We start from the raw sequence: 8,469 nt of genomic DNA, 5'->3' as shown, positions 1-8,469 counted from the left end.
TTTAAAAAAAAAAAAAAAGACTTCCCATAGATGGAAAAGGAGGTGGAAGAAAGAAAGGCATTCCTGGTAAAACAAATTGGCGTGAGCTAGTAACCAGGACCCAGAAAACAAAAGGCATATTTAGGAAATGGTGAGAAGTCTGGGCTGCACGGAGCATCAGGCTGTGCATGGGCTCAGTAGCAAATACAGCTGGTTGGAACCAGGTCATGAAAGGCCACTAACTGCAAGCTAAATAACTTGGACTTCATTCAACAGCTGATGAACAACATCGAAAGTGGTGTTTTTTTTTGCTTTCTGGGTTTTTTTTTTTTTTTTTTTTGGTTAGGGGAAGGCAGGAACTTAATCAAAATAGTCCTGCTTCGTGTGCAGTTTAGATTGAAAATAGGGAGTGTGGGGAGGAAGGAGTGTGGAGGTAAGGAGCCCAAGCTTTTTCCCTCAAGGACCAAAGACCTTGTAATCTCAACTTTTCTGTGTATGCCCCTAGGGGTAGATTGAGGAAGCTTGGTATAGTGGAAAGAGGGGGGGCTAACGCTTAGTTTCAGAACTCTGGCTCCGTAACTTTGGTATTTGCATGATCTGAGGTCGGTCGCTTGACGTTTCTGACCTCTGTTTCCTTAACCATGAAAGAGGGATAATTTGTATCTTATCATACAAGGTTTCCATGAGGATTAGGAAGTTCTTGACAAATGGTAGCTATTATTAATTATTGAATGCAACATTGAATTTGTTTGCGTACGGTCTTTTAGCATTGCCCTGGACTAATTCCAATTGCCTTGATGGGTGGTTTATGCTAAAGCAAGATTGTGAAAGCCATTTGTTAGGACAGCACCACTATGCCTAGGATGTAATACTTTCTTCAGTATTCTCTGAAAAAATCACTTCCATCTACTGGATTACTCTGCTCTTTGTTCCAAATAGGAACTACAGCATCAGCAGAAACTTCTGAATAGTTGTTGCTCTAAATGGGATGTCTTTTACTCTTGCCAGGAGAGACAATGTGTTGAATCAAGTGCTCAATACTTACTGTATTTTAATTGAATCAAAGACGCAGTAATAGCGTTTGAGGGCCACTGGCTGGAGCAGAGAGAGCTGTCTAGCACTCTTGCTTCTGATTTGTTCCATTTGCCTCTTATTCTTCCTTCCTCTTTAGGGTTTATTTTAGTACCTTCCTTGGACTAAGATGCCAGGCTATTGGTTCCAAGGCATTACTAAACCTATGAAGAAATATGAGTACCAAGAAATGATTTGGAGTTAGTTTCCCTGGATCAAAGTTGCCAAAGTCCTTGCGTGACAAATTGAGAGGAAAGGAATGTAGCTTTGGGTAATATGAACATCACCTCTCTCTTCCGGTTTCTGATTTACCATCACAGATGCTAACACCTATTTTCTGACAAATTTTTGCTACATACTAATTTTTGGGTTTAAACAAGTAAGACATGCCGAGGGAAACTTGTTACCCATTTCTGTGTAATTCTGGGTAAAGTGCTGGTTTTTGGTAAAGAGAAATGAAAGTCTTAAGATTTAACTTAAGGATGAAAATTGCTAGTATCAGGCCCAGGCCCTAAATACCAAAAAAACAATAACACTACCGGAACACCAAGAAAAATATTTCCTTCCCCCACATATTTTAATATGCAAAATCGAAAGGTCAAGGGGGAAAAGAATAAGCAAATACCATGGTTTGCTGGTTCATGGGAAGTGATTAATGGTTTTCAAACATAAATGCTGCATATCTATTGTGTGCCCTATAGGGGTGATTGGAGATAGCACGTAATGTGACTAAAGTTAAAAGAAAACGCCACTGAAAATCTCATTTCCAATAGCTGTGATGAAAAAGTAGCCATATTAAAAAAGAAAATAATGCCAAAGTATAGTTTCCAAAAATTCTGGTTTGGGATAAGTGAGTTCTCAGAAGTATATTCAGGTGTTGGTATTAGTATACATGCGCTCTGTCAGATTTGGTTGGAATTGGAGCAGTAAATGCAATTCCGTGTGTGCACTTGCCCAACAGTTAGCTAATTCTTCCAGATCAGATGTTTAAGTTCACAGAGGCAGACAAACCCTCAATTCCAAACTTCTTCAAATTTTGAGGAAATCTGAAACAGTTGACATGTGTGAAAATTATGGGTTCTGGTGTTCATATTGCTTTCTCTTTGATGTTGGCAGTGAGGCCACTAATGGGGTCATTATGAATATCGAATGAGGTCATCTATGTCAAGTAATTAGAATAGTCCCTGGAACATGGTAATGACTGTGTAGGCGTTGGCTATTATTTTTTTATATAATACTTTATTTTTAAGCCATCTCTACACCCCATGTGGGGCTTGACCTTATAACCTGGAGATCAAGAGTTGTATGTTCTACCGACTGAGCCAGCCAGGCGCCCCAACATTGGTTGTTCTGATTATAAGTATTAATACTGTTAGTGGGGCAATCAATATTTTCATTGCCAGGTAGCAGAAACTGTCTATAGAGACCCTATTCCATACGAATTTTCACAAACAGCAGGGCGGTTTTGGAATTGTGCTAAGATAAGGGCCCAGCAGCTATCAACTGGGTTTAGAAAGATGGCACTGAATCCAGATCCTACCATACCCCCCCCTTTTTTTTCTGGCTAGAAACTTGTATTGAAAATATCCCAGGATATTAGCAGTCTTCTCAGAAAGAGGATATTTCTCACTGCTGTTCTACCTATTTTTCTTTATTTTACAAGTTTTAAATAATGAAACTATATTGCTTTTATAATGGAAAAAAGCAACGGATTTTCAGTTTTGAAAACCAAACAGCCATAATCAAAGGTGCAGCAAGACACCCAATAAAATGTTATTTTAAGATTTTTGTACTGATTTTATTTGTCCAGGTGCAAGAAAAACAGCAATATCCTTTTGAAGATCTTTTTGTCCCGTGACACTGATCTGAACAGAGCCCAAGTGGGCAGTGAGCAAACATTGTTAGCTCTGAACAGTATCCAATAGCCATGAAGGGACTCAAACATTCCAGTCCTGCCATTGGTTTGTAAGAATACTAGAATATTAACCTCACTGTTTATCAGAAGAGTTTCTGTTTAATTACATACTTATTTGTATGGAGAAATAGCTGCAAGATGTAAAGGGAATTGTTCATGTATTTTAAATTCAAATTTAAGTTAAAAAATAAACAATCTGTTCACCTAGCTCAAAATTCAAAAAAGGGGTACAGTGGAAAGTCTTCCCATGATCACCTTATTTCCCTTCCTGGAGGCAAATAGTGTTTTCAGTTGTTTACGTATCCTTCGGAGATATTTTATGCACATGCCGATAAACACATAGATGTAGTCTACAAGCTCTTGTTTAAGAAGAATGATGTTTTAAGGAATATGTGGAATCTGAATTTATCTTAATGGAAGTACATTCTGGTTCGCTAAGTCTCTCTAGTTTTCATGTTCCAAAACGAGTGGATCATCCTATAAGTACTGAGTTCCTACTATGTGTAAGGCAGCCTGCCAGGTGGTGTTTGTCGTGTCAAGTTGCCCTTAAAATTTTTCATATTTATGAGTCTTGTCATTCCAATCTGTGTGCTCAGACATCACCAGGTCAGCGAGGCTTTCCCTAACATCCACTTGAAAGTAGCTCTCCCTTGTCCTCCCATTGTGTTTTATTTCTTTTAGAGCTAGGGTGATTCTAAATTTCTCACCAATGTTTCTCTTTTGAGAGTGAGGCAGAATGCTGTTATTAAGACACAGGGATAGGAGGGGTAAACTGGAATTGTGAGCTGGGATGCTTGGCCCCCCTATTCATGGCGTCTGCTACTTCAGAGCATTCTGTATTCCAAGGAAATAGAAATTTCTTGTTATTTATTTGTTCATTTGTAAGCCCCATGAAGCAGGAATTCTGTCTGCTTGTTCTAGGAATCCATCACCTAGAAGAGTCCTTGACACATAGTGAGTAAGTAGATTCTTAAGTATTTGTGGACTGAACAGATGATTTGGTTATGCTCTGTGTTCTGTGTAGAGCTGAGCATCTTTTGGTTGGCAGTGAGAAATTGAAAAGCCATAAAGGGCAAATTTGCTCAGAATGTTTCCTCCCTTAGGATGGGGGAAAAAAGAGCCAAGTTTTAAAATTTTGCAGCATTTCCTATAAAGAAATCAGTCTGGGAAATGTGCATTTGAAGTGTCAACTCTTCTGTTCCTTTCAAGGAGATTGAGGTGCTATGGTTTCTAGGATAGGCCTGGCCTGGGGAACAGACCAGTGGGATGAGAATGGTTGTGGTCCAGATTGATCCTGTGGTGGGCTAATCTGTGGAAAACTGGTCCCCACAGAATGGAACAGCTGTGTCCACGTGACTCAGTGAGAGCCACTTTAGAGCAGCCTGCTATCTGGGCTTATTCATCCCTGAGGAGGCGGGGAGGCCAGAGGAATACAAGGAAACAAGCACCTTTCTATGTCTGGGAGATGACTGATGTGGATGGATGGACACACACACACACACACACACACACACACACACACACACTCATTAACAGAGTGTGCCCCAAGAGTCCGTTCTGGCAGAGAAGTTTGACGTAATTCTCTACTGTCTTACCTAAAACCAGACCAATCTATTAAATCAGGGGGCATAGGTGTAGTAGCTCAATATAAGTTTTCCTTTCCAAATAGAGAGGCCTGTGTCCTATGGGATGCTGCTCATGGGAGAATTTCTGTAGGAGGAAGAGGCTGGAACTCTGGCCTAGGGTTATTAAGCAAAGCATTCATAATAAGTGTGTCAATACCATTCCTGACAGATTTGCATGTTTCTCTGTCACAAACATATTCTTCAAATTTTATTTGAAAAAAATATTCTGGTACCCTATTAGAATTACTATTATTATTATTATTTTAAAAAAACCTCTCAAGCCCCTTGATTTTACTGCTGAGGGAACTTAGGCCCCAAAAGATTGAATGACTTGCCTTCCTTGACATTAACAGAGATAGGCTCCTGTTTAGAAGTTAGAACTTCTCCTAATATTTGACTATAGGTTTGTGTTTTAAAAATGACAGCTGGATAAGTTGAGAGCTTAGTAATTTAAGCTATGAAGCAACTTATGACATATGTTTAACCAAATAAAATTATTTTCCCTCACTCATGCCATGCGGACAGTTTGCAAAAACTGTGTTCCCTTTTCTTCTTTTCTCTTAGGAAGGGGTTGGTTATTTTTAAACCTCGGATTTGAAGGAGAGAATATAGATTATAAATCTTGATTGGCTGAATTTATTCAGGAATTTGTCAGACTGAATATGAACTTTCTGGAGTGTAAATGAAACAAAAGTGAGGCCTTTAGGTGATCTGTCTCTCTCTCTCTGTCTTTATCTATATCTGTCTTCAGTTTCATCCCAGACTGGTCCCAGGGTGAGAACAAAAAGTGATTTTCTCTTTCCTTAGACTCACATCATGAAGTGGTTGACTAAATTGATGCTGGTGTGGCAACTTCAGTGATCATTCTATTGCAATATCGTTTAATAACAAAACAACTCAACTCAAAACAAACGTCAGCACAAAGAAAACTATTGTGTAGAGCAAAATGTTTGTCAGAATTCTACCGATGAACCCCATATTTAGAAAGAACGTGATATTGAGAACTAATTCTGATTATTCTTTGAAGATGTGGTAACAGGATATAACGTGTCTCCCACCGCCTTCTTGTTTAGGCCCCCAGTGAAATGTGTATGATTGTTATAATTTTGAATGACTCCAGGATAAACATTCAGTGATATCTTTCACCTTCTTTTTCTTTTCTAATAAAATAGAAAAATGAAGAGACCCCCAAATATAATAGCTACATTTGTGGGTTCTGCTATTATTGAACAAAGTGCCATATACATAATATTTGGTGATAAGCCATCACTCTCCTTATTTAATATGAGGAAACTCAAACATGAGTTTTTAAGTACAAAAATACAGAGGCGTGACTTGAAATGCTTTATGGCAATAATCGTATTTGCACATCACGTCTGCACCCTACTTATTTTGAATAATTTACAAAGGGATGATTGGTTGTATTGTTTTACTACAAACAACTTTCTGGTTTTAGAATCGAAGAGTGCCATGCTTCTACATGACCAGGAATGCCTGGACTGCCTATTCTCAAACTTCATTCTTGTTGGACCTTAGTGGTCTGGAGGTTTCCTCACCTGCTGCCACTAGAGGGTGCTTGTCATTGAAACAAAGGTTCCTCCTTCCATCTTTCTGTTTTCTTTAGGTGCCTATTAGGAGCTTGGCTGATATGAAAGAAATTTGATTGATAAGCTAAGTAGTGCATGGGTATTCTAGAAGGTCATTTAGTACAAAGAGTTATTGATTAAAAAAGCAAATCATTATCAGTAAAGATTACTTATACTGTATTTTAAATTCCATTAATTTTTCTGTTCATTTTCTTTGTCATCAAGCTGTGTGAACCCCAAGACAAAAAGAACAAATAAATCTTTCTCCAGGCTCATGGGAATCAAGGGACGTAACTTAACTTTTAGGATAGGTGAAAAAAAGATCTCAGGATTCTTTGTCCTCACCCAGAATAGCAATAGCAAAGGTGACCACATGCAGAGTTGACAAGAAAAGTTAATCAATGACCTTTTAAAGGAAAAACACATATATCTCAATTACTGGACAATAATCAATAGGAAAGGAAATGGAACATGCTCTTTTAATTGTGGGATAGCAAACAACAAGTAATGAGAATGATAACAGAGGTTGCTGGCTCTTTGCCAAAGATAGCTCTTTTTCTCATTAATTTAAGCCACACACAAAACCTCACCTCATAGTGCTGTAACTCCCTCCCTGTCTCCCACCCCACACCCCAATTTTATACCTCTTTCAGGGTGAAGTTGTGCCAATCTCAATAGTGAAATGCTTCCAGGGGTTACCTATTTGGTTTGTGTGAAGGACAGTTTGATATATTTTGCAGCAGAATATTAGAAAATGTAAGTTTCTTGCACTATTCCTTTCCCAAACATTCACCAACGCTGACCATTCATGGCTGGTTCACGATTATAATGAGAAATTGCCAGCTATGTTGAAATACATAATCCACAGTGTGAAAAACTGCTGAACAGCAGTGTCAAATTCTTAATACAAAAGTGGCTTCCCTTTGCCTGTGAGCTTACTTCAGGGTTGCTGATTCTTGCTAACTGTGTGTTCAGGCACTGAAAGTCAATTTTAACACTAGTCTAAAAACAAAATATAACTATGTAGGCACGTGTGTTAAAGCTAATTTTTTTTTCAGTCTTCTGTTTCCAATTTCCCATGTCACTGCAGTGGGTTATGTAGAATGCGTGAACATATATGTGAGCCAATGGAACAACAGCTGGACAGATGACAGTAGTACATTTTAATTTCAGACAATAGACAGCTTTGGGTGGTTCCTAGTGCCTTCTGAGCATTGACTGAGGGTTTTAAATATAACTGTTTTTTTTGTTTGTTTGTTTTTGTTTTTCCGTTTAAATGCCTGCGTCCTAAGCACTGGTGAGGTACAATGTATCTCTTCCAGTTTTAAATACTAGAAAGGGAATCTTCTGTCCCTAAGTTATTTTCCTCCAGAATACTCCCCCCACCCCACCCCAGAAGTCTTATTAGTTATCGTTTAGTGAAGGATTTGGAACCAGGAGCAGGTAGTCTGTATGTGAAATTATTTTTCTTGGGTTTTATGTGTTTTGGTGGTTACTGTTGAAAATGCAGTTCGGTCAGTGACTTCCACACATATATATTATATATGATATGTATTAATAGGAAACTCATATAGGCTTGCATCTTACACCGTGTGGCTCACATCTATTAGGTGGCTGCTGTCTAGCAGTACCCAGAACATTATATGGTGTCTGTGCTGACAGTCTGTTGTTATCTTAATGGTTTACTTAACTGATCATAATGGGGCTGTGTCACTGATATATTATTAGTATTATTTGCTTAGCAAAGGGTACTTAAACCTCAATAATTAGCCTTAGGAACAGAGTAAATACAAATAATAATTTTGTACTCTCAAGAAAGATCCCTTGGAGGGCTAAAGATGTTTCTCAAACTGCCTGAGGAAGACAGAAACCATCAGTGACATAAGGGCAAGGTTGCAAACCGTGCTCCCCCAGACATCCTCTGCTAAAGGTGAACGGTGACTGTGTGCCAGTAGCACTCTCTCCACCTAGACGCCGCAAGTTTTATAAAGTAGTCTCAAGAGTGATCTGGGGCTAGGAAACGCAAGCAACTTCAATTCTGCTCGAGAGAATAGGCTGTCCCCAGCGGGGAACTGCTGTGACTAGGACAAAAAGCTGGACCCAGCCGCTAGCTCAGGGCGTGAGAGAGAAGGAACCCAGGAAGGCGAAGGCAGCCCGTCGGGTGCCGGGTCGTCGGCCAGTTCCAGGCGGGCGCGGCGTGCAGAGCCCGAGCCCCCGGCGGAGGCGGTGCGGCCCCAGGCCCCTCCCCGCCGCCGCGGATGCCCGGGCGGCTGACGCCGAGCAGCGGCGGAGC

The sequence above is a fragment of the Ailuropoda melanoleuca genome, chromosome 11 (assembly GCF_002007445.2).
Source record: "Ailuropoda melanoleuca isolate Jingjing chromosome 11, ASM200744v2, whole genome shotgun sequence".
In the NCBI taxonomy this organism is placed as follows: domain Eukaryota; kingdom Metazoa; phylum Chordata; class Mammalia; order Carnivora; family Ursidae; genus Ailuropoda; species Ailuropoda melanoleuca.
The sequence above is the reverse complement of the archived record's forward strand: the minus strand, read 5'-3'. Positions refer to the sequence as shown.